A 27,888-nucleotide genomic window follows, 5' to 3' on the forward strand; every position below is an offset into this window, starting at 1 on the left:
TGTTTCTTTTGCATTTATTTCTGCCCTATTTTTAAGAATTCTTTCCTTCTACTAACCCTGGGGTTCTTAATTTCTTCCTTTTCTAGTTGCTTTAGGTGTAGAGTTAGGTTATTTATTTGACTTTTTTCTTGTTTCTTGAGGTATGCCTTTATTGCTATGAACCTTCCCCTTAGCAATGCTTTTACACAGTCCCACAGGTTTAGGGTTGTGTTTTCATTTTCATTCGTTTCTATGCATATTTTGATTTTTTTTTTATTTCTTCTGTGATTTGTTGGTTATTCAGCAGCGTGTTGTTCAGCCTCCATATGTTGGAATTTTTAATAGTTTTTCTCCTGTAATTGAGATCTAATCTTACTGCATTGTGGTCAGAAAAGATGCTTGGAATGATTTCAGTTTTTTTGAATTTTAAGGCTAGATTTATGGCCCAGGATGTGATCTATCCTGGAGAAGGTTTGTGTGTGCTTGAGAAAAAGGTGAAATTCATTGTTTTGGGGTGAAATATCCTATGCTGCTGCTGCTGCTGCTAAGTCACTTCAGTCGTGTCCGACTCTGTGCGACCCCATAGACGGCAGCCCAGTAGGCTCCCCTGTCCCTGGGATTCTCCAGGCAAGAACGCTGGAGTTGGATGCCATTGCCTTCTTGACATCAATTAGGTCTAACTGGTCAATTGTATCATTTAAAGTTTGTGTTTCCTTGTTAATTTTCTGTTTAGTTGATCTATCCATAGGTGTGTGTAGGGTATTAAAGTCTCCCACTATTACTGTGTTATTGTTAATTTCCCCTTTCATACTTGTTAGCATTTGTCCTACATATTGTGGTGCTCCTATGTTGGGTGCATATATATTTATAATTGTTATATTTTCTTCTTGGATTGATCCTTTGATCATTATGTAGTATCCTTCTTTGTCTCTTTTCACAGCCTTTGTTTTAAAGTCTATTTTATCTGATATGAGTATTGCTACTCCTGTATTTATTTAATAATAATTTATTTATTATCTAATATGAGTATTGCTCTATTTCCCTGAAATATCTTTTTCCAGTCCTTCACTTTCAGTCTGTATGTGTCCCCTGTTTTGAGGTGGGTCTCTTGTAGACAACATATATAGGGGTCTTGTTTTTGTATCCATTCAGCCAGTCTTTGTCTTTTGATTGTTGCAGTCAACCCATTTACGTTTAAGGTAATTATTGATAAGTATGATCCCGTTGCCATTTACTTTATTGTTTTGGGTTCAAGTTTATACACCCTTTTTGTGTTTCCTGTCTAGAGAAGATCCTTTAGCATTTGTTGGAGAGCTGGTTTGGTGGTGCTGAATTCTCTGAGCTTTTGCTTGTCTGTAAAGTTTTGATTTCTCCTTCATATTTGAATGAGATCCTTGCTGGGTACAGTAATCTAGGCTGTAGGTTATTTTCTTTCATCACTTTAAGTATGTCCTGCCATTCCCTCCTGGCCTGAAGAGTTTCTATTGAAAGATCAGCTGTTATCCATATGGGAATCCCCTTGTGTTTTATTTGTTGTTTTGATGCTTTTAATATTTGTTCTTTGTGTTTGATCTTTGTTAATTTGATTAATATGTGTCTTGGGGTGTTTTGCCTTGGGTTTATCTTATTTGGGACTCTCTGGGTTTCTTGGACTTGGGTGATTATTTCCTTCCCCATTTTAGGGAAGTTTTCAACTATTATGTTCTCAAGTATTGGTCTTTCTTTTTGTCTTCTTCTGGGACTCCTATGATTTGAATGTTGGGGCATTTAACATTGTCCCAGAGGTCTCTGAGATTGTCCTCATTTCTTTTAATTCGTTTTTCTTTTTTCCTCTCTGATTCATTTATTTCTACCATTCTATCTTCTACCTCACTAATCCGGTTTTCTGCCTTCGTTATTCTACTATTTGTTGCCTCCAGAGTGTTTTTGATCCCATTTATTGCATTATTCATTATATATTGACTCTTTTTTATTTCTTCTAGGTCCTTGTTAAACCTTTCTTGCATTTTCTCAATCCTTGTCTCCAGGCTATTTATCTGTGATTCCATTTTGATTTGAAGATTTTGGATCATTTTCACTATCATTATTCAGAATTATTTATCAGGTAGATTCCCTATCTCTTCCTCTTTTGTTTGGTTTGATGGGCATTTATCCTGTTCCTTTACCTGTTGGGTATTCCTCTATCTCTTCATCTTGTTTATATTTGCTGTGTTTGAGGTGGCCTTTCTGTATTCTGGCAGTTTGTGGAGTTCTTTTTATTGTGGAGTTTCCTTACTGTGGGTGGGGTTTTATGGGTGACTTGTCAAGGTTTCCTGGTTAGGAAAGCTTGTGTCAGTGTTCTGGTGGGTGGAGCTGGATTTCTTCTCTCTGGAGTGCAATGAAGTGTCCAGTAATGAGTTATGAGATGTCAATGGGTTTGGAGTGACTTTGGGCAGCCTGTATATTGAAGCTCAGGACTGTGTTCCTGTGTTGCTGGAGAATTTGCATGGTATGTCTTGCCCTGGAACTTCTTGGCCCTTGGGTGGTGCTTGGTTTCAGTGTAGGTATGGAGGCGGTTGATGAGCTCCTGTCGATTAATGTTCCCTGGAGTCAGGAGTTCTCTGGTGTTCTCAGGATTTGGACTTAAGCCTCCTGCTTCTGGTTTTCAGTCTTATTCTTAACAGTAGCCTCAAGACTTCTCCATCTATTCAGCCCTGTTGATAAGACATCTAGGTTAAAGATGAAATGTTTCTCCACAGTGAGAGACACCCAAAGAGGTTCACAGAGTTACATGGAGAAGAGAAGAGGGGGTAGGGAGATAGAGGTGACCAGGATGAGATGAGGTGGAATCAAAAGAGGAGAGAGCAAGCTAGCCACTAATCACTTCCTTATGTGCACTGTACAGTCTGGACCACTCAGAGATGTTCATGGAGTTATACAGAGAAGAGAAGAGGAAGGAAGGAGACAGAGGTGGCCAGGAGGATAAAGGGGTGGATCAAAAGGAGAGAGACAGATCCAGCCAGTAATCATTTCCCTGTGTTCTCCACCATCCAGAACACACAAAGAGATTCACAGAGTTGGGTAGAGAAGAGAAGGGGGAGGGAGGAGATAGAGGCAACCTGGTGGAGAAATAGGAGAGTCCAAAGAAGGAGACAGCAGTCAAGCCTGTAATCTCACTCCCAAGTAAAAATGGGTACCGAAGTTTGGGTTCTTAAAGGTACAAAATTGATAACAAATACCAAAAAGCAAAAATTAAAAATCTAGAGTAGAGGTTGGATTTTCAAAAATACAATATTAAAGAAAAGAACAAAGTCACAAACATTATTTTATATATATATATATATATATATATATATATATATATATATATATATATGAAGTTTGCTTTTAAAAAATAGGGTCCTTTTTTTTTTTCAAAATAGGTTATAAAAATGAAAATTAAAGGAGTAATAGAGGACTAAAAAAAAATTAAAGAATGATAGTAAAAATAGTAAAAATATATCTAGGACTTTCTCTGGTTTGTTATGGGCAGTGTGGGGTCAGTTCATTTTCAGATAGTTCCTTGATCTGGCTTATATTTCTCAAGATCTATAGGCCCCTTCCTATGTCAGATCAGATCAGATCAGTCACTCAGTCGTGTCCGATCCTTTGCGACTCCTGAATCGCAGCACGCCAGGCCTCCCTGTCCATCACCAACTCCCGGAGTTCACTCAGACTCACGTCCATCGAGTCAGTGATGCCATCCAGCCATCTCATCCTCTGTCGTCCCCTTCTCCTCCTGCCCCCAATCCCTCCCAGCATCAGAGTCTTTTCCAATGAGTCAACTCTTCGCATGAGGTGGCCAAAGTACTGGAGTTTCAGCTTTAGCATCATTCCTTCCAAAGAAATCCCAGGGCTGATCTCCTTCAGAATGGACTGGTTGGATCTCCTTGCAGTCCAAGGGACTCTCAAGAGTCTTCTCCAACACCACAGTTCAAAAGCATCAATTCTTCAGCGCTCAGCCTTCTTCACAGTCCAACTCTCACATCCATACATGACCACAGGAAAAACCATAGCCTTGACTAGACGAACCTTTGTTGGCAAAGTAATGTCTCTGCTTTTGAATATGCTATCTAGGTTGGTCATAACTTTCCTTCCAAGTAGTAAGCGTCTTTTAATTTCATGGCTGCAGTCACCATCTGTAGTGATTTTGGAGCCCAGAAAAATAAAGTCTGACACTTTCCACTGTTTCCCCATCAATTTCCCATGAAGCGATGGGACCGGATACCATGATCTTCGTTTCTGAATTTGAGCTTTAAGCCAACTTTTTCACTCTACTCTTTCACTTTCATCAAGAGGCTTTTTAGTTCCTCTTCACTTTCTGACATAAGGGTGGTGTCATCTGCATATCCGAGGTTATTGATATTTCTCTCGGCAATCTTGATTCCAGCTTGTGTTTCTTCCAGTCCAGCGTTTCTCATGATGTATTCTGCATGTAAGTTAAATAAGCAGGGTGAAAATATACAGCTTTGATATATTCCTTTTCCTATTTGGAACCAGTCTGTTGTTCCATGTCCAGTTCTAACTGTTGCTTCCTGACCTGCATACAAATTTCTCAAGAGACAGATCAGGTGGTCTGGTATTCCCATCTCTTTCAGAATTTCCCACAGTTTATTGTGATGCACACAAAGGCTTTGGCATAGTCAGTAAAGCAGAAATAGATGTTTTTCTGGAACTCTGTTGCTTTTTCGATGATCCAGCAGATGTTGGCAATTTGATCTCTGGTTCCTCTGCCTTTTCTAAAACCAGCTTGAACATCAGGAAGTTCACACTTCACATATTGCTGAAGCCTGGCTTGGAGAATTTTGAGCATTACTTTACTAGCGTGTGAGATGAGTGCAATTGTGCGGTAGTTTGAGCATTCTTTGGCATTATGTAGTCGGTACTAATTACAGGGTTTTAGTCTCTTGTACCTGTCACTTCCAAGGTGGTTTCCCTCTGTTTTAGCTTCTGTTTGCTGGTCTCTTCAGTGTCTAATTTCCGCCCTGACACAAGGGGGCGGTGGTGCACACTTTTTTAGGCTCGCCTGTTCAGTCATGCTGTGGGGAGGGAGGGACGCTGCAAACAAAGAACCCTGGCATGTGCCTACGAGCATATCTGGGCCACACTGGGTTTGCCCCCGCTTTCCCTGTCTACACTGCTTAGGCTCTAGGTTGCTCTTCTGGGAACTGTCTGAGGCTGGCCCTGGGCTGCATGCACCTCCCAGGTCTAAGCCGCTCAGGTTCAGGCACTCAGGTAGTCCTCAGAGGCACAGGCTCGGTTGGGCCTGCGTTTTGTGCCCTTCCCAGATCCAAGCAGCTCAGGTGACCAGGTGTTTGGCCAGTGAGGTCGCTGCAACTTATTGCCTCCCACGTCCCTGCCGCTTGGTTTTCCTGGTGTACAACCGGCGCACCTTCTCAGGAGGATGTTTACTGTCCAGAATCCCAAGAAGTCCATTAGCAAAGAAGCCTGCTTGCAGTTTGATAGATAATGCCTCTCTGGGGCCACGATTGCCCCCTTCTGGCTCTGGCTGCCCTTGCCTGCCTGTCACTGAAGGAGGAGAGGCTGGTCTGCAGCCGGCTAGCTCTGCTCAGTCCTTTGTTCTGTGAGCGGGCCTGGTGGTGTCTTAGGTTAGGGCTTTTAGTGTGGTATCTATCCTACATTCTGGTTTGCTAGCCCAAGTTAGTTCCCTTGGATTGCCCTTGGAGCATTCAGGCCCAGTACTTACTCTAAGCAGTGCAGCCTGCACCTCCCTGCCCAGCCCCCACTTGTTAGTGGCGGGTGCAGGCTTCTGCGCGGCTTCTCCACTAGGAGAGTTACCACTGGGCTCCTAATCTGTGGGTTTTAATTATTTACTTATTTTTCCTCCCAATTATGTTGTCGTCTGTGGTTCCAAGGCTCGCCACAGACTTGGCAGTGAGAGTGTTTCCTGGTGTTCGGAAGTGAAAGTGAAGCTCAGTCGCGTCTGACTCTTTGCGACCCCATGGACTTGTAGTCTACCAGGCTCCTCAGTCCATGGGATTTTCCGGGCAAGAGTACTGGAGTGGGTTGCCTTCTCCTTCTCCCACATTGCAGGAGACCCGGGTTCAATCCCTGGGTTGGGAACTTCTCTCTTTTTTTAAGACTCCCTTCCTGGGACGGAGCTCCGTCCCCACCTCTTTTGTCTCTCTTTTTGTCTTTCATATTTTTTCCTACCTCCTTTAGAAGTCAATGGGCTGCTTTTCTGCGTGCCTGATGTCCTCTGCCAGCATTCAGAAGCTGTTTTGTGGAATTTACTCAGCGTTCAAATTTTCTTTTGATGAATTTGTGGGGGAGAAAGTAGTCTCCCCGTCCTATTCCTCCACCATCTTAGGACCGCCTCCCCATGCTTTGTTTAAATATTGGTTCAAAAGGCCTTTGGAAAAACGTGTTTTAGAGATGTATAGGGGCGTATATTTTGTACCAGAGTAATCATTCACTGTGTTGTTTAAGCAACTAAGTTACTTTAAATAAGCTCATAATGAGTTTTTAATTTATAGAGAAATGAATCAGTAGGGCAAAGAGAGGTGCAAAGTCTTAGAAGAATTTGCCTTGTATAATAAATGAAGAATCACTTGAGTAAAATCCCCACTGAACTAGCTTTTGTTGGACGAAAGAATGCAATTATATTAAAAATGAATACTTCAGTGTAATATGAAACCGATGCTGCCTGAATTATTATGTGCCAAATTAGGTTGCTGTAAACAATAACAAAATGGGTGACTGTGCAAATGAAAGCACTGAGTTATTTAAACTTGCTGTAGCATGTTTAATGAGATGCAGTGAAAGCAGAAAATGTTTAATTTAGTAACGGGTGACCTGAATCAATCTGTCCTACAGAATGACAGGCTTTGGATTAATTTTCAGTTAAAACAAAATAACTGAATAACCACCCTTATTAATATATAATATAGACTATTGCACATTATTCTCTTTTAGTAAGCGAAATGGCATCTTTCAGGAGGAATTATAAGTTCTACATGAAATGCTGCTAACCAAATTAAGTCTTGTTTTTTTTCCTTAGAGAATCTGGCAATGCTTTGTGTTTCTGGTTGGATTATATTAAGATCATAATCTAATAAACCCCTTGAAGGAAAAACTTGTGGTATTTTTCTGGAATATAATTGTGTAAGTCTAGTCTATTTTTATTAATTATAGACAGTATAAGGTGATTAAATTAAAATGATAGACTCCTTCCATATTTAGACAGATCTGTGGAGTTGATGGTCTACTCAGGTATTTCTCTGTTAAATACTTGAAACAGCTTCTTGCCCTGTGTTTTCCTTCTTTTAGAGGCATCAGAATTCAGGAATTTTGAAAACTTCCTTCTCAGTGGGTGTGAATTCAGTATACCATGATATGTTTGGGCAATACAGGACAGAGAGTTAAATTCTTGAAGGGCTGCCTTGCATCACTTGAGGGACACTCAGTTTTATGAGTTTCCTGTGATATGGAAAAACACTTCATATTATTACTCAAATTAAAAAACTTTTCACTCTAGGCAGACTCTATAAACAATGGACATAAAGTGAACATCTATGTGATAATGAGAAGCTGCAACTATCTTTAAAAAATGAAACCATTTATTTGTGAAAGTGAAATGCATTTTACTGTCTTAATCCTCCTTTAATGGGAGGTTTCCTTGATATATTTTACTCATTTGGAATTGGTTTCCAAACTGAATTAGAAGAAACGTATAGTATCTTACACAATGAGCCAAAATGTGTCCCAAGGGTCATACTTGTAACCACTTTAGTGTTAGGCATTTTATGATATTTCTGTGCCTAAATTCCACACAATTGTGTACGTATGGTATTTTTATATAATACTGAATATTAGAGTCAAACATTATTTTGCAGATTCAAAAATTATTACAGTTCACATATGCAGCAGTTGGTGGGGCCTTAAATCTGTTTGGTTCAAAGGCAAAATGAAGTTTTACAAATGTTGTTTTATTACTCTGTAACTTTGGTAAATAACTTTTTGTATTTAAAAACTTAATTAGCATAATACTTTAAATCAAAAAGCAGAGTAGAAGCTATATTTTTTTATGAGCTTGCTAGAATATTATCTAAATCAAGTGACTAACTCTTTTGTTTAAAGTAAAAACAATCTTGTTTTTCCAAAGAAACAGCACAGTAGTGTTTAATCTCTGTGTGTAAATCACTGTGCTTTAGTTTCTTTTTGGAGAGAAAATTTTTCATGGTTTTATTCTTCTCAGTGATGAGGCTTTACACTGTTAGAACTATTGAATATCTCTAAAAATACAAGGAAAAAAAAAAAAAGGCAAAAGCTTTTCTTGTCTCCAGAAACACTCCTTGGTAATTGTGGCTTTGAATAATAGAATGCAGATAAAGCTAGTATGTGGGAGTTATTTTCTAGTTAGAAACAGCATATAGATAACCTTTTCTTGAAAAGAATTTTAATGTTTAGTTAGAACTTTCGGTTCGAACAATGATTACTACAGGATGCTCTCTGTACTTTGATTGTCCTAGAAATGCTCATGTGAACCAGAGCCTGAGCTTTGAAATTAGTAGACCTCTTTTCAAATCCTTGCTTGTCTCTCTGTGGCTTCTTTATTTTTTAGATCCTGGACCTTAGGGCTTACCCTTCTTGAGGCTGATTTTTTTCTTCACTTGAAAATTTGTGTTCATAATTCATAACCCACACAGTTTTATTAAGGCAAAGTGGCACATATGTGAACGTTTTTGTCAATTATATACTATGATATTATATATTATTAGACGGTACTCTATAAAGATAGAATTAATCATTTTAAGTGGAGAATTTCTTTGTATAGTGATCTCCACCTTCCTTTCTCTCTCACCATTCCTTTGTTCCCATAATGTTATACTCTGAAATTTTCAAACACTGTGTTTAAAATTGTGGCTGTTAATATTGTACTTGTAATATGTTTGAGAAAACATTCTAACCTCATGGAAAATATGATATTTAATTTGTGGTTGAATTATCTTTTTTTTAATTATGATACTTGCAGTACTTTTGAAAGAGAAATTAGTCTCAGTATCGGCACCCGTGTAGATCACTATGGGACAAAAGCTTTAAAAATGTATTGATAATAAGCTTTTAAGTTAAGTTTCTTCCATGTCTTTTCATGGCTTGAAGTGCATTTCTCTTTAGTGCTCAAAAATATTCTATTGTCTGGATGGACCACAGTATACTTATTCATTCACCTACTGAAGGATGTCTTGGTTGATGCCAGGTTTTGGCAATTGTGAATAAAGTTCATGAGGCTTTTGTGTGTACAAAGGTTTTTATTACTTTGGGTGAATTCCAAGGTACTTGATTGCAACATTTGCAATCAACTATAATTATAAGCAAAGCAAGCTTTGAATCCCAGTTTTAAGGGAAATATGAATTCCTAACGAAGAATCCCATTGTTTACATTAGTAGACCTATTTAGAAAAATCCAGTTACTATTATATTTTGGGTTTTTAAAAATAAAAGTGTGTGGAAATGGAAAAAAGATGTACTTGTGGTGGTGTTTATAATAGTAGGGGCTGTTAGAGTACAGGCGGAATTGCTTATAGATCTAGAAGTTTGATCAGTCCAGAATTACTTAATGTATTAGTTTGGAATATAGATTTAAAATGGGCTTCCCAGGTGGCGCTAGTGGTAAAGAACCCAATCTACCAGTGAAGGAGACTTAAGAGACGTGGGTTCAATCCATAGAATTGCAAAGAGTTGGACACGACTGAAGTGACATAGCACACAAGCACATAGATTAAAAATAGAAAGTGATTATATCTGAGTATGGGATCATTAAAATTTTTGACATCATATTACTCGAATTTCATTGGAGAGTTGTGTATAAGCTTGGTATGTGAAATCGGCATTGATAAGAACTGAAGATTGTTTTCTAGAAACAAAATGTACAGACTAGATAAGCATTTGTAAGTAACTTGATCTTTTTTTTTTTTTTTGGTATATAAAATGTTAATACTTTGAGCTCGTCAATTATACAATAAATTAGTATTAGGTGTGCTGGCAGTCCATTGTGAGGATTAAAATAGTACTGTGAGTACAGTACTGGGGAGTGAAATGTCCTATTTCAGAGGAGTTTTTCATCCATGAAATAGGATCCTGTGTTCATTTCTGCTTACCAGATCAGAGATTGATAGGTGAATTAAAAAAATGTTGCATATTGGCTATGGTCTGTATTTGTAAGCTTTCCTCTTTGCAGATTTGCATATATTCAAAGGCTTTTAAGATCATTCAGGAATACATAGGACCATCAACTTTGAGATGAGAAAATTCAAACCAAACTAAGGCAGATTTCTGCCCAAATGAGAACACAACAGGTTGCCTGACTTTTCTCTACCATTAATAGCCACCAAAGCAAATTTTTATCACTCAGAAATTTCTTCCAATGAAGCCATTTGGGGAAATATGTTAGCTCAAATCTGAGATAACTTGTTACCTGTACTCTGTGTCTTAATGAATTTCTTCTAAACAGTCTTGCAATCTGTGGAGTTAGATAATTTCTGAAAATATTTTTGTATGGTACGTTTTGAGAAACATTGATTTAGTTGCCATTAAAAATTAATGTATTTTGCTTGTGAATCCTGATTTCTAGTTTTCTTTAGATAAATGTTAAGTCAGGGCATGCTGCACCTAAAACTCTGCCAGGTAGTGGTTTGGGAGGCCGAGTTATCATAGACTTTCTGAGTTCACTATGGGCCCCTTTGGGCCTGTTCATTTGCTTATATTGATATCACTTGCCTGGCTTTTTGAAAGCATTTGATTTTTGTGAGCTTTTAGATAAAGTTGGATGTAGCAGGTTTTGAGAGCTTTAATACAAATTGATACAGACTTTGTGATTCTTGGTAAATTTGACCCAGTCAGTTTGTATGATTTTCCTGAAACACAATCTTTAGATCACCCTGACAAAAGCTCTTGGAGGGATTCCATCCATATATCATTGATGTTGCTTGCCATGACCTTGGCCTTGTCTTTCTCTAAAGGGCTTTATTCTCTGGCAGTCCCCACAGCCAAACAGAATCACATCTGACTTCTTACCTCTGAGCCTTGCATGTTCTCCTGTCTGGAGCACTCTCCCACCCTCGTTTATCTGGCTTCACATTGTCCTTCTCCTCCATGGACAGCCTTCCTCATCTCCCTCTTCTTAGCTTGCTCACCATGCCTGGCTGAGGGCACTTTAAGACCCGGCAGCTGCCATCTTTGTTTTCCTTTACATCAACTCTCTGCAGGTGAATGTTCATTAAATAAATGATTCTGAAGTTTTTCTGGTGTCATTTATGTGTCATAATTCCCTCATATCTTTGAACTTTAGGTAGCTTATGTTTGGGGAAATGTTTCATTTTAGTGGAGAAATGACAGATCTTCCCCAACCATGCCCTACCACATACCCCCTTCTCCTCCCCTTAAGCCCCTTCCTTGCTTCCCGTAAATACTCTAGGCAAGACCTTTTATTGCAAAGAATTTTATTGGATTATAATGTCTTTTATCTTCCATATTCTCTTTCTTACCATATTTTCCACTTAAAGTTGAAATTATTTGTATAAATTAGAGGAAGCATAGGTGATAGTAGTAAAAGCTTTGCAAGGTTTTGATGCTCACTGTATTTTTACTTTAAAAAAACATTTTTATACAAATTCTAAATATTCAGTCTTGTAAATAATGACATTGTCAATCTTGGAAGCTAGTAACTTTTTAAACATATTTTCAGCAAGACTAAGATTTTAGAATAATGCTCAATAGAAAACACCATTTTCTAATGCTTAAGACTTAAAAAACATCATGAATCAGAAACAATATCAAAAGATATCTCTGAATAATTATCTGCATATTGTGCCAGTGTTACTAATCTTAAATAGATACTTCATGGGTTCTCATAAATAGGATTTTAATTTAAATGCTTAAAATGTCCAATTTAGCATTGGCTTCAAGCCTAATGCAACATTGGAGCCTCGTATGATTCTTCAGAGGCTGGTCGTCTTATTCTCTCCTGCCTTGCATCCCATATTATTCCCTACCCCTTTTCCCTTTTCCAATGGCAAGGTCCACTAACTTTTATCTTCTCAAATTGTGTGACAACCATTTAACATACCCCTGTGACAACATTTAGGATGCTTGCTCATCAGTCATACTACTTCATATCTCTGTAATCTGTTTGTCAAATCTGAGTTTATCCTTGACTAAGAATTTTTTTCACTGGCGTATTTCTAATAGCCCATAAACACTCATAAACACGGGTGCACACATGCACAGACCTGCACACTCTTTGACTTCATTTGCTTTGTTGGTTGATGATGCCTACCTTTTGCATGATATGTAATGATTCCTACCACCAGATGAATAAACCATTGCTTCAGTTGAACTCATTCCTGATAGAGAGAATCCTGTATGTGATTGTGGAATAGAAAGGAAGATCATTCTTCATACTCTTGAATGACCTACATTAAGAAGTGACGGTTTGTGAGATCCTGAGATAGGTTCTCCTCTCCTTTTGTTAAAGCAAATTCTATTTCTCTTTTCTGTTCTTGTGACAGCTTTTTACAGATATGAGATGTTTTGTTAGGAGAGAGTATACTAGGTGGGCCTTTGGAACAGAGCTTGTTTTAGGGAACACAACTCACAAAGAAAGCAGTTGATAGAGTGGCATTATGTTTTTAAATGGAAGATGGAAGTTCAATAGAAATAGTACTATCCCCTCAGATGGATGGTTTTTTTATCTTTAGAAGCAGTTTGTCAATTTTTAATAATAAGAAGCAGATGTATGGAATTGAGTTTTTACTTCTCTAACATTGAAAGTTTTAATTCTGTAATAGATACAAGCTCCCTGTCATATAGGATTGTAGCCCAATACACTGAGGACTTTAAGAACTGTTGAAATAACTACTGAATGCAAGAATATCAACCTTGACAGCTTGGAAATTTGCTAGTGCAGAGTACACTCCTGACAGGGTGCTTCAGTTATGTTACAGGTTTTAATTCTATAAGAGGTTTAGATTGAGGATTACTAGTGATGGTGAACACTTACAGCATATTATTTCATAATTCAGCATATTAATAAATATATATTTCATAATAAAAGAATAAATATTTCTAGAATGATTGAATGGCAAGTGAACAATGCGACGTCGTTTAAAAAATGCTGTTTTTCTGCAGCAAACTGCTATGCACTTGAGGTAAAAAGAATATGGCAGGTTTTTGGCTTTTTTTTTTGATAACACTCTTTTTCACTTTTAGACACTTGAGTCACAAGGAAAAGTGCACAAAAAGAGATTTGTTATAGGACAAAAAATATCATATGGTCTTCTTTTTCTTCCCTAGTAAAATACAGCTTACTAAATGTAACAAAATAAATGGTTATAGAAGACAGGATGATGGGTTGTTTCTAAATAATTGAGTCATTGTGGAAGATAACAGTATGTCAGAGTCCAAACTTAATTAGCTGAGGAACATGCACATTATTTCTGTTTGCTTTTTGGAGAAATTCTAACATATCTCCGTTCTTAGCTGCTCAGATTTTGCTATTCTTCTATCTAGTAGTCATGGTCTAGCTGTGCTTTTGTCTTTGGTTGAGTTGAAAGAACATACATGTAGAGTGGTCATCTGACATGTCTGGCAATTTGGTGATGCAGGAGGCCTTCAAAAGGAAGAGCAATTAAAAAAAAATGAAAAGCCCCCAGCTAGCTTATTTGCATGACACGAGTGACTCACTCAGTGAACTATAACTGATACACAAAGAACACGGGTGGTTTAGGTTAATGAATTGTTCTTTGAGTCCTGTTAGATTTTTTCCCACCACTTCAGTAACTGCTTTCCCCACTGTTCCTTTATCTAGGTCCCTGGATTGTGAAGTATTGTCATCATGCAGTTCTCTTTTGTTTTCTTTTATGCTCCAGAGTTGGAACTTTGAAAGGCAGCTTCATTTATTGTTTAGTTGAATCAGAATGACTGCAATTCCACAAACAAATTGGACTTCAGTTAGGGGTGCTTTGTCATAAATAATCTTGGAAGAGATTGGATTCTTTTTTTGCTGATATATTTTAGCCATGTGTTAAAATCAGCATCCCAAAGAGATTGATTTAGTGCTAGTCTGAGTGATAGCTGAGCAGCACATGCCTGTCCTCATCCTGCTCTCTTTTGCTGTCTCTTTCCCTAAAGTATATTCAGCAATAATTTATGGTAAGGGAAACAAATATTCTATTTTCTCAATTATCCTTTTTAATTTAGCCTTCACTTCAAAACAAAATAGTTCTACAATGCACAACCCTCTCAGTAAACACTTCTTCATTATCTGGAAAGAAATCTGTTTCACAGATTGATTAAGGGCATTTTTCATAGTAGAGTCAGGTGGATCATATTTTCCAAATAGAATGTTAGGACATTTTAAAATTTAACAATATGTTTCCCCTACAGGCTTCAAATACCTAAACAATAATTGTGAATACCTATTTTCATTGACTGTAAAGGGTTTTTTTTTGTCCATTTATTTTGTTTCAAGTTATTTGATGCTAAAAATCATCTGGAGACATAGAAAATATGGTGGTTTCCTCGTTGGTGGAAAAGACATATATATATGTATATATGTATGTGTATGCATAAACATATTTATATGTGTGTATAAATGTAATTTGTACTTTTGTATGAAGATATTAAAAGTGAAAAACAGTATTCATTTGACTAGACATTGGTCCTTAACTATAAATGCCGTAATAAGTAACACTTTGCTTTCTTGATTCATAAATGCTGTGGTCAGTTATACTCTGTCAGTAACAATCATTTCCTGTAAGTCGGATAATGGCATTAATTGGCATTAATATTTTTAATTGTTTTATTCATGCTTGATGCTTTACATGTGTTATTTAACTTGAAGCAAATATCATCTCCTTTCTTTCAGATGAGAAATTTAACATTTAGAACTGTTAAATGACTTACCCTCAAATCACACAGCTAGTAAGTTGTAGACACAGAATTTACATCTGTGTTTGTCTAGCTCCAAAGCTTGCATATTTCATCTTTGCATTCAACTTACCATCTTCTGTAGAGATAGTTTTGATGAAGCTGATCGTATTTTCTCTTTGATACATGATACAAAACAACGATGAGTATGTTTAAGGTGATCTTTTTTTTTTCTTTTGCAAAGATCTACTTATACATTGGAATTATTTTCCACAAGTGAGGCATACCTATGGTAATTTAGAGTATATTTACAGATATTTCAGATGAATATACTCTTATTGGTAATATTCAAAAGCATATTTCATAGTCTTAGAAAATAAGATGCAAATATTAGTTAAAAGTTTGTCTAATTCAAACATAAAAACATAAGGTATTGTTATAGTAAGGGGTTTCGAGCAAGAGTGTGCGGATAAAACAGTAGGATTGACTTGCACCAGATGTGCTCAGGGATTACAGTTTTACCATATGTGTTTTCGGTGCTCGATGGTTTACATTTTAAAAGCATTGAGTATTTATAAGACCTAAGGTCTGAGTAGGTCTTATATCTAATACATAGTTCACTGTGGCAGAGATTTAGGAGTGGGGATTGGGGTAGGTGATGATGTTTAATTTTTCTGACATCAGACTAACATGCTTGAAAGAGAAATTTAGCAAAGCTAATTGGAGTGACTACCAATACTATAAATTAGGTCCATAGCTTAGACCTATGAGTACTAGCCTTTATAACAGACTTGACAGCAACATAAATCTGTTAAAAAAAAAAATGGAACTATTCCTGACATGAAATAATGGGATTGTCATATAGACAACACATTGTGCAGTTTTTCCTTTTAATTACTGTATGAGAACAAAATCATGTTTTGCAGCTGGTCCTTCTTCATTTCCATTTGCCTTGACTAAATCTCACACCTAGGAGTTTGAAGCATGACAGACAACAGGTGTGAATCTGTACTAATAATTGGCTGTAGTTCCTGTCCTTCCTTTAAAAATTGGCTATGTTGTAAACATCTGTAATACTAATCAAGACAGCCTTTTCCCCTATGTGTTTAATGTTTTCCAAACCATGGTTAGATGCTATGTCTGAATCAAATCACAGACTCAAGTCAGGTTATTAAATTACTCTTGCTAGGAGAATAGATTTTAAAGGAATGATGAGTTTCAGTCAGTTAAGTGCAGCTGGCAAGCAGCCATTCATTATGGCATAGTGTGACATTGATTTTTGACTAGAAGAAAAGGAAACACAGCAGTAACTCTGTATCCTTAAGGAAACATTCTATATTATCAATGTACTTTGTTTCCTTAAAAGCCACTACCAAAGCTTTATTCAAATTGGATTTTGATTGTACTAATAAGGAAACCTATTCATTGTTGAAGTCAAAACATTCATTATTATGAAAATAAGATGCTAATCCCAGACTATTACCTTAGCAACTATTTCTATCCCTCTTCCTTAAGGACACAATATACAGGGTGCTTTATTATAGACAAGAGCTTTTTTTTTTTTTTTTTTTAGCAAAAATTACAAAATACTCATAATTACCTTTAGTGGGAACACGTGGGCTGACTCATTGTGCAGATTAAATAGACTATTGAAACAAAATCAGATGATTTGGCTCATTTTTTTTCTCCTACATTTTCTCCAGTGATTACTGCTCTCATCTACTTGCCAAATTGATGGGACTTGGCAGTAAAAAATAAGCAGTTGAAAATGTGGGAGATTAAGTTTTCTGAATTTCAGAGAGGGTCATCAGAGGGAAAGAGTACGAAAAGAGTTGGTCTTCCTGGGTTGACAGGATGCATCATAAGTTGTCTGTTCTCAGTTACAATCACCTAATTTTAGAAACCTCACCTTAAGAGAGAGTTATTTTTATTTTCCAGATTTTGATAAATATGGTGGATTCCACAAAGAAGGTGTTTGTAATTCTTGCATGACTTGTCTTTATCTTGTCATTAAATGTCAGAACCTTAGATTCAAATTGTATTAAAAGTATGTGAAAATTAATGGTGGAAAGTGGTACAGTGTCTAATTTGCATAAATTAGGTCATGTGGAAAGTAGGGTCTAGAATACTGAATGTTGGCTTTGAGATCTGATCATACTGAAAGCTATTCACAATAAAGTCTATTTGCGTAAGGCAAATAAGTGAGGGAGATGGTTTCAGGACAGCAGGTAGTATTTACTCACAGCTGTAGCTTGAATAGCAAACTGGTTATAGAATAGTGTTGATTGTAATGGAGATTTGAGCCAGTTATTGTCGTTCCAATTGGCAGAGACCTGGAATGAGTCCAGATTTGCGTATGAGAAAGATGTTCTAAGGCGGAGGCACTGGAAGGGCTGTTGCTACTTTGGGCTTAGTGACAAGGCTGATTCATCTTCTTCAGCTCCATCGGGAGGGGGTGCATCTTGATCTCTACTCCTCCTCCACTCTAATAATGGAAGCTACAACAACTGCAGTTACAGCAAGTACTTTGCACACATTCCAACTTAATTTTCAGAATAATTCTGAAAGATAGTTGTTGCTCTTATTTTTACAGATGTGAAAATTAAGATTCAGAGAATATACAGAAGTTAATCACGGTCATTCAGCTCATATGTGACACGATTTGCACTCACACTAGGTCCATCTGATCGCAAGCCCTTGATTTTTTGACGCACCATACACTATTACAAATTACCAAAAAGAAAATTTTTTTTTCCTCCATAACATGTCTATATTGGTTCAACTCTCTGTTTAGCTTTTATCATTTTCTCACAGAAATATTTTACCTTTTAAGAGATCCTTATCAGTCAAACCCTGCTTTTAGGTTATATGGAGTGGGGGCTGAAAAGACAGGCAACTGCTGGAATTCTGTTTCTAGACTGACCCTGGACTCAGTGCTGCCCTATCTTATCTGTCTCTACAAGCAAGAATGTGATACCTTCGTGCCTCTCCAATCTCCCTGGCTTTTATAATATTAATTATTGAGTGTTTGCTATATATAAGACTGATATGTAGTATTAATAAATCATGAAAGAAGAAGAAAAAGAAAGGAAGGAAAAAAGAAATTTGTTGGTTTTGGGGGGAAAAAAAACCCAAACTGCTGTATTTAAAATTGCTTCCTCAGGTGGCTCAGTGGTAAAATATCTGCCTGCCAAGCAGGAGACACACATTTGATGATCCCTGGGTCAGGAAGATCCCCTGGAGAAGAAAATGGCATTTCACTCCAATATTCTTGCCTGGGAAATTCCATGGGCAGTGGAGTCTGATGGGCTACAGTCCATGGTGTCACGACTTAGCAAGTGAACAACAATATTTAAAATGGATAACCAACAAAGACCTACTAATAGCACAGGGAACTCCGTTCAGTGTTATGTGGTAGCCTGGATGGCAGAAGAGTTCAGGGGAGAATGCATACATGTATCTGTATGCCTAAGTCCCTTTGCTCTCCACCTGAGACTATAACAACATTGTTAATTGGCTATATTTCAATATAAAATAAAAAAGTTTAAAATTATGTTTAAAAATTCATTGGTTTTTGGAAATTGAGCATTTCAGAGAAATGCTGGGGTTACCTGAGAACCTGCCTTTCCAGTCTGTTTCTGCTATCTGTATTACTTTCCCCTGAGCTGAGGTCTCCCCAGGTGACAGCTCTGAGTTCATATATAGCTAAGTGATTTTTCACTTCTTTTTTACAGCCCCCCAAATGAGCCAGTATGGTGAATTAACTAGGAAAGAATGTATGCATTTCTGTGAGATTTGTAAGTTGTTTTTATTGGTGTTTGTGAATCCTTCAATTTGAAGATACTTTGTTCCTGACATTCTAAATTCTTTTCAGGTCCACAGAAACAAATATGCTGGCAAAAATTCTATATCCTAACTCTTCTCTAAATTTTGTAAGAATATTGAAGTGTTGTATATAAATTCACTTTTTTTCTGTCTACACTTAAAACTGTGAGAACAGTTGGAGGAATATTAGGCATTTATTCGTTTGTTCCACATTTATTATTTATTTCGTATCGTGTGTGATATTAAATTTTCAGGAGTGAGGAAATGATTTTGTTTAGTCGAGGATTTTATTTTTTTTAGTTTTTCTCCCTGTTTTCCATTTTGAATTGTTTTAAAATTCAAATTGACTTCCTAGAGGGCACTCTGAAATCTGGCAGTATTCCCTATCGAAAAATCACCACGCTTGACAGTTGTATCCTATGAAACTGAGTGAGAAATTCTCAGAGAAGTATCTCACTTATTTTCAAAGTGTCTCCACTTAAAGAACTCTTAAATGAACATTGTAATGCATATTTATTTGTGGTTCTCTGACTTTATTTTACTCATCTACTCAGTCATCTTTGATTCATTTCACTTAATAAATATTTACTAAGCCCCTAAAATATGTGTTGCTTTTGAAAGATAAAATTGACGTGAATATTCCCCTTATGACTCTTATATTGTATTAGGGAAGACAGATTAAACAAAGAAGCACAGTAAGTGACAGTTTTTACATGCATGCATGCTCAGTCATGTCCAACTCTTTGTGACCCGTGGACTGCAGCCAGCGAGGCTCCTCTGTCCACGGCATTGTCCAGGCAAGAATACTCGAGTAGGTTGACATTTCCTACTCTGGGAAAGATGACAACTGGCGTGAAGAAAAGAACAGTTCACGATGAGAGAGGCAGCAAGCAGGGAGGGCTTGCTTAATATTCCCCTATGCGGGGAATATTAAGAAAACTGAGCAGAGACCTGATGGATGCTTAAGAGTTATTTAGCTTCATAGAGATTTAGAAGAAAGCCTATGTAAATTCAGTTAGCCGCCTGTATTCACAGATTTTTATATCTGGGGATAAGGAAGGACTACTGTACTGTCATTTTATATACAGGTACTGGACTTGAGATTTGCAGATTTTATTAACCATGAAAATTCTAGAAGCAATCTGCAGCTGATACTGTGGAGCACTGTATCCTAAGGTATGTATGGATGTGAGAGTTGGACTATAAAGAAAGCTGAGCGCCAAAGGATTGATGCTTTTGAACTGTGGTGTTGGAGAAGACTCTTGAGAGTCCCTTGGACTGCAAGGAGAGCCAACCAGTCCATCCTAAAGGAGATCAGTCCTGGGCGTTCATTGGAAAGACTGATGTTGAAGCTGAAACTCCAATACTTGGGCCACTTCATGGGAAGAGCTGACTCATTGGAAAAGACCCTGATGCTGGGAGGGATTGGGGGCAGGAGGAGAAGGGGACGACAGAGGATGAGATGGTTGGATAGCATCACTGACTCAGTGGACATCGGTTTGAATAAATTCTGGGAGTTGGTGTTGGACAGGGAGGCCTGGCATCCTGCAGTCCATGGAGTTCCAAAGAGTCGGACATGACTGAGCAACTGAACTGAACTAAACTGTACCCTAAGGAGGGAAAGAACTGGACTTTTTGGAAGAACCAAAGACCTGTGTGACAGTTAAGAGTAAAGGTTAAATTTACAAAATATAAGGTTTGCCATTTGATTTTCATCTGTAAGTATGAAGTTTACTAAGCTTTCATGCAGAAAAGCTTAAAAAAGCTTGGGCTTCCCAGAAGGTGCTAGTGTAGGTTTGCCATTGCAGGTTAGTCATAAGAGACACCAGTTGGATCCCTGGATCTGTTAGTTCCCCTCGAGGAGGCATGGCAACCCACTCCAGTATTCTTATCTGGAGAATCCTATGGACAGAGGAGCCTGCTGGGCTACAGTCCATGGGGTTGCAAAAGAGTCAGACATGACTGAGCGACTAACACTTTCACTTTTAAACATCAGAATAATTTACCTTAACTATTTGAAAAATGGAGACAGGTTAGTATTAGTATTATTTTAAATACTTGGAAAGATAGACCAAGTACTTGGATTGTTGTAAGAGTTGTGAACAATTTTTGGTTTTGTTTTATAAGTATTTTTCTTTTTTTTGTGTATGTATACACATACACCGCTTATTTAGCTGCTTTTCTTTTAAAAAGATATTTCTTATATTATTTATTAAAGTGTTTAGGAAGATATTAAAATTTTTATTTACCTACCATATTATCATAAAGGCAGGGTGGAGATAATTTCCACTTTTGATTTATTGAGTTATCATATTGCAAATGAAGAAGGCGATGGCACTCCACTCCAGTACTCTTGCCTGGAAAATCCTATGGATGGAGGAGCCTGGTGGGCTGCAGTCCATGGGGTTTCGAAGAGTCAGACACGACTGATCAACTTCACTTTCACTTTTCACTTTCATGCATTGGAGAAGGAAATGGCAACCCACTTCAGTGTTCTTGCCTGGAGAATCCCAGGGACGGGGGAGCCTGATGGGCTGCCATCTGTGGGGTCGCACAGAGTCGGACACGACTGAAGCGACTTAGCAGCATCAGCAGTAGCATATTGCAAAATGAAAACCCAAAGTCTTCTTCCAAATTACTATTTTAAACTGCTAAAGTAAAACAAAAGAACAAAAGACACATTAACCTCTGCCTTTGTAGGTGTGCGTAAATGTGATTCTTTCAGGGATAGTGTGATCCTTGAACAGTGTAAACTAAATATTTTAATCAAAGAGCTTCTGGAAGTGAGTATATTTTGTAACTTGTTTATTGTGTTTTGTATGTCATTACCCCAAATTATTAACTGCCTTTTTGTGATATTTGTTATTATTATAAAATATTCCAGTTGCATTCATTTGTTAAACTAACTCATCTTAAGTTCTGCTTTGTGGTCCCAAGTGTGGTCTTGAGAATGAATGTTTTTGTCCCTCAAGGTTACTTGAAATTCTTTGTTGCTTGGGTTTAAATTTTTAAATTTAAATATATTGAGTATTTTGTTTATTCCTTCCAAGGACTTCTCTTGTGGCTCAGCTGGTAAAGAATCCGTCTGAAATGCTGAAATGCGGGAGATCTGGTTCAACCCCTGGGTTGGGAACATCCCCTGGAGAAGGGAATAGCTACCCACTCCAGTATTCTGGCCTGGAGAATTCCATAGACTGTATAGTCCGTGGGTTCACAAAGAGTCGGACATGACTGAGCAACTTTCACTTTATTCCTTCCAAACTCCAGTATATTACTAGTTGACTAATCTGATAAACTGGTGAAGGAGAATACATTTGCTAGTTAATGTTTAATGTCTTGTATCTTAATTAATGCTTTCACTACTTTAAAACCAAAGGAATAACAAATGCAATAGAGTATTATTATGAATTGAACTTAAGATCTCTAGAATATATACATATTTCATAACTTTTTCTTAATTCTTATTTCTTAAGTACTGTTTTACACTAGACATATTATCGTAAAAATGGCATTTTTGCCACTCTGCTATTCTATCTGATTGCTATGCCAGATTTCTTATCTGAACTCCAGGCTTCATTTAATTATCTGTCTACATCTCCACTTGTCTATCTCAAGGGCACCTCAGACTCAGCATGCTCTAGACTGAACCAGCTTCTCTGCCAGTGTTTACTTAGTGAAGAACAGCCACAACACGTCCAGTTGTATAAGAGCCATGTCTCAAATTTATCCTTGAAACCTTTTGCTACCTCATTCCTCATGTTGCTTCTACCACAGAGTCCTATTGATCTTATGTTCATCCACTGCTGTCTATCTCCCGTGACAGCATCTGAGTCCTGGAAGACTACAAGCATTGATTAACCAGTGTCTCTGCATCTACTCAGCTTCATATAACCTTCTGCCCCACTTCATCCAAAGTGATCTTTTGAAAATTCAATTTTACTCCCATGTGAATAGCCTTCATTATCTTCATTGATTTTAAGATGGAGACCATAGTTATTAATGTTGCCTAAATGTCCCCACAAAGTCAGTTACCTGCCTTCTCTCCACCCTTGCCTCCCATTTTCATATACCATTTTAAATAAAATAATGCATGCAAAACCCCTGTATTCTGTAAAACAAGCAAACAAAAGAAAAAGAAAACAAAACAAAAACTGAACAAATATGAATCTGCGCTCCAAATGAAAAATCACTACATCTCCCTGTGGGTGCCTCTTCACTATCTTTATTATCATTATGTCTGCCTGCTGAGATGTAGACACTATCCTGAAGGTTCTCTTTTTATATACTTTTGCTTAAAAAAAAAAAAAAACAGTATGATCAGAGTGAGAGATTGGTTTTCCTTAGAGATTTCCCTTACCAGAGTACACTAAAACTGTCTTGTTACTGGATCTGCTTGTATGACCACTGAAGGTGTCCTTAAGAGTTGGTTCCTATGTAACCTGAGGTAAAAGTCTTTTTTCAGGTTCCTCTGCTTACTTGACTGTTGATATTCCATTTTTGTTGTTTATTTTTGCTCCTTGTTGACCTCTTCTTTTTTCCTTCTCCCAATCCCTGCCCATGATAGGGATTCTGTGCATTTTGTTGCTTTTGTCAGATCTCACCTGCTTTCTGTTGAGGTCCAGCCATTCTTTACTCTCAACCCAAGCATTTCTTTAAATAAAGCCTTCTTTGTCCCCATCTTCAGTTACCCCAAGCCCAGGTTCGTGTGATTGTTACAGATATTGCTAGCTCTGCATTTCTTTTCTTTGGATTGTACCTTATTTCGTAATTGCATACTTAGTAACTTGTTTTATTACTATTTGTGTGTCTTTCTCTTAACCATTAACTAAACTGAGAAAGAGATATGATATAGCATTCTAGTATCTTCAGGTCTCAACCCAGAGCTTGGCATCTGAGTATTTGGTGAAAAAAAATGTGTGGAAATCAATGAATATATGTAACACTACTTCAGCCTGAAGTTCTCTATGAAACAGAACTAGCATTGTCCCATATCCATTTTCTTTGAAGATAAACTATGAAGTTTAAGGTTTCTTGAAATTATACAACACTTTTATGAATATATTAACAGTATTATCAAAACTGTTTTTAAAATAAGTGCAAAATAAGTACTTCATCTTATTGACCTTCCTTCTGAATTTTTTTTTTTTTTCATTCTCTTTATTCCTCAAATCCCTGTGTGGTTTAGAGTATGGAGGAACTTGCTAATGTTTAAGTTCATATCAGACCTCAGTAGATGCTTGTAAAGTGAAGAAGTGAATTATTTACAAACAGGAAAGTATCCTTCATGTGTATTAAATTGGTTGTAGAATGATTCATTGATGAGGATTACTGAGCACCCGGTACTACTCCATTTTCATCATCAAAACAGATGCCTTCAGCACTCCTTTCTCTTTTCTTTGCCATTGTAAATAAAGGTCTTGGTGCCCCATTTAGCCTTTTTTTTTTTTTGCTTTCTATTTGGTGAAGTCCAAAGATATCATTTGTGGTTATGGTTAGAAATTTATTGAAACATGAAAATCCCTGTTGTTCCATAGAAGTCAAAATAAACTATATGCTAGCCCAACCCACACTGTCTAGGGTCCTTCTTGAAATTACATCTAGAAAAAGTGTAACACAGAAATTTCTACCAAAGCTTGCATAATCTTCAGTTCTGTACACTTGGGCTTTTTCTGAGCATTTTTCCAATGTAGCATTTCCTTCTCATTTAGACATAGTAAATGAAAAAATATGTCTAATTGAACCTTATCAAACGTTTGTCTTTAAAATGCAAAAGCCTAGTACACCCTAATGGCATGGAATGTTTAATATATACAATAATTCTTTGTCTCTTTTAGTCAAACACATTGGAAATTCCTCACTAAATCTAATTTTATCCCTTGTTGAGGTCATTCTCCATGATAAGTTTAGGCACTTAAATGACACATATTAACCTAGAAAGATGGAAGATGGCTGGGAGGGGAATGGGGGAAGTGGTGTGGGAGCATTTGGAATATGTGTATCATGTTCTGCAGAATCTTCCCTATAAGAAGGCAGGGAGGATTTCAACTCTTAAGAAAAAGTAGTTTTCTTGATCACCTGATGATAATTTTCATACCCAGAGCTGATTAAATCATAATTGGTACATATGTATCACTATCCTAACCCATAGATAACATGCTTCTAATAATTTCAGTATTTGAAATACAAACTACTAGGTATAAGATAAATAGATATAAAATGAATAATATTGTAAGTCAACTGTTTTCTACAATATAAAAAGGGAAAGGATTTTTACAAAATAATGTTTCAGTATTTCCTTGGAAACAGAAGTTGAGGACTGTTTAAATCAATCACTTTTAAAGGAATTAAACATGTAATTATTAAGAATTGATTTTGTTTCCATTGAAGTATATCTGTCATCAGTTTGGAGAGAAATTTTTTTTGTGATAAATGTGATTAAGTAGAAGAACTGAAGCACTGTTGGTGTGTTGGTAAATTGTTAGTATTTCAGATACATGACAAATCAGGGCTTCGTGTGATGTTGTGTGTGTGTATGTGCTCAGTAATATCTGACTCTTTGTGAGCCCATAAACTGTAGCCTGCCAGCTCCTCTGTCCATGGAATTTGCAAGGCAAGAATAGTGGAGTGGGTTGCCATTTCCTTCTCCGTGGGATCTTCCCAACCCAGGTATCGAACCCACTTCTCTTAGGTCTCCTGCATTGGCAGGTGGGTTCTTTTCTGTCTGAGCCAGTGGGGAAGCCCACATGTTATATTAATAATAGGTCATTAAAATAAAAGCCACTATTGCTAGTGCTTGTTGATTTACCTGTGCTGGACGTTGATGCATACTCTTATGTCTTGGTCATTTATGAAAGGCATAAACTATTTTACCTTTTGCCTTCCATATATTTATTGCTATTTTTTACAATATAATAAAATGCCTCTTTCCTAAAATGGCTGAGGTCCCTTGTTAAATTTCTTTTAAAAAATTGATTTCAGTAAGAGCAGAGGCTATATTTAATTGTAGTCTTCCTTTTGTAAATAAATAGAAAATGTTTATGCATTTTGGACAAAATCTTAGTGGCAGGAATGCTGTCTTTGCTCAAGTTAAGAAGTCTCATACAAAACTTCTGAACTCACCCAATATATGGTCATTTCTGGGGATGAATACAGCTGTAAACGTCAACTTGTTCCCCAGTCCTCTGCACTTCCAACACATACTTGAGAGATGACCTGAGGGACTGTGTTGGTCTTGGTCATTTAGTCCCCACAATCAGGAAGCTACCCTGATATTTGTGCTTGGAGCTCCATGCTGCCTGGCATTTCGAAGATATTTCTAAATCAATACTTTTTGCCTTTTTTTTTTTTCCCCTTACTGTAAAAGGTAAGTTCTTTTTGTGGAGTTTGATTTTTTTTAATGATAATGATACAAATTGATTGAAATACATTAATGCAGCTAACTGCATTATGTACTCTGATGCTAGACCCATGCTGTATCCTGGCACATGTCCCAAATGCTCCTGTCCTCACCTTGACAGCTTTTTAGTTCTGTGACTTTATTTATATGCTGGCATCATGCAGCTGGTACTTAGTCTTAAATTCAGGAGAAGAGAATTATTTTGTGTTCAAGAAACTTTTAAAAAATAAAGTTCAAAGGTGAAGCTATTTCAATAACAGATCATCTCTTAATGAGAGGATTCTTGATTAGCCCAACTAAAGTCCATCCTGATGCTATTTCTGAGAGATTTCTGTGTCCTAGGGCTGTGTTTCCATAGAAGCGGTTTAGAAATTACTTTATGCTTGTCATGTTAGGCTCTCTAACAAAAACAACTAATAAAACAGATTAATAGTAGAAGGAAATTTTCAAATATCATTCCAAACTATTGTTTCATTTGAACTGTTATAAATAATAATCTGGGTTAATTTTAAAACGGGCTACTTACCATGTGATGTGTGTGTGTGTGTGTGTGTGTGTTTTCTCTCATATGTCCTACAATTCTGCCTATAAGAGTGCTTTATTGATAACATTTAAGCATAAAAATCATAGAAAAAGCAAGAGAGTTCCAGCAAAACATCTACTTCTGCTTTTTTGACTATACCAAAGCCTTTATTGACTACATTAAATTCTTTGACTGTGTGGATCACAACAAACTATGGAAAATTCTGAAAGAGAAGGGAATACCAGACCACCTTATCTGCCTCCTGACAAATCTGTATGCAGATCAAGAAGCAACAGTTACATCTGGACATGGAACAATAGACTGGTTCCAAATCGGGAAAGGAGTATGTTAAGGCTGTATATTGTCACCCTGCATATTTAACTTAGATGCAGAATACATCATTTGAAATGTTGGGCTGGATGAAGCACAAACTGGATTGCCGGGAGAAATGCCAATAACCTCAGATATGCAGATGACACCACCCTTATGGCAGAAAGCGAAGAAGAACTAAAGAGCCTCTTGATGAAAGTGAAAGAGGAGAGTTAAAAAGTTGACTTAAAACTCAACATTCAGAAAACTAAGATCATGGCATCCAGTCCCATCACTTCATGGCAAATAGATGGGGAAACAATGGAAACAGTGACAGAATTCATTTTTGAGGGCTCCAAAATCTCTGCAGATGGAGACTGCAGCCATGAAATTAAAAGATGCTTGCTCCTTGGAAGAAAAGCTATGACCAACCTAGACAGCATATTAAAAAGCAGAGACATTAGTTTGACAACCAAGGTCTGTCTAGTCAAACCTATGGTTTTTCCAGTAGTCATATATGAATGTGAGAGTTGGACTGTAAAGAAAGTTGAGCGCCAAAGAATTGATGATTTTGAACTGTGGTGCTAGAGAAGACTCTTGAGAATCCCTTGGACTGCAAGGAGATCCAACCATCAATCCTAAAGGAAATCAGTCCTGAATATTCATTGGAAGGACTGATGCTGAAGCTGAAGTTCCAATACTGTGGCCACCTGATGCGAAGAACTGACTTACTTGAAGAGACCAATGCTGGGAAAGATTGAAGTGGGAGGAGAAGGGGACGACAGAAGATGAGATGCTTGGATGACAGCACCGACTCGATGGACATGAGTTTGGGTAAGCTCCGGGAGATGGTGATGGACAGGGAAGCCTGGCGTGCTGCAGTCCATGGGGTCACAAAGAGTCAGACACGACTGAGTAACTGAACTGAAACATAAAGAGATATAAGATG

The 27,888-nt window shown here is 37.2% G+C and overlaps 1 protein-coding gene across 19 annotated transcripts in view; it reads left to right on the top strand.

Moving 5' to 3' along the window:
• Positions 1–27,888, top strand: part of IMMP2L (inner mitochondrial membrane peptidase subunit 2) — a 984,232-nt gene that overhangs the window by 326,283 nt on the left and 630,061 nt on the right. The window contains exon 6 of one of the 19 annotated variants that reach the window (XR_008717872.1): positions 19,800–21,386. The exons of 17 other annotated variants lie outside the window; for them this stretch is intronic. The gene's annotated coding sequence lies outside the window, so the exon portion shown is untranslated. Of the gene's footprint in view, positions 1–19,799; positions 21,387–25,290; positions 25,378–27,888 lie in introns of those variants that run through there. One more of the 19 variants, XR_008717880.1, reaches the window with a different exon arrangement.

The sequence above is a fragment of the Bubalus kerabau genome, chromosome 8, assembly GCF_029407905.1.
Source record: "Bubalus kerabau isolate K-KA32 ecotype Philippines breed swamp buffalo chromosome 8, PCC_UOA_SB_1v2, whole genome shotgun sequence".
In the NCBI taxonomy this organism is placed as follows: Eukaryota; Metazoa; Chordata; class Mammalia; order Artiodactyla; family Bovidae; genus Bubalus; species Bubalus kerabau.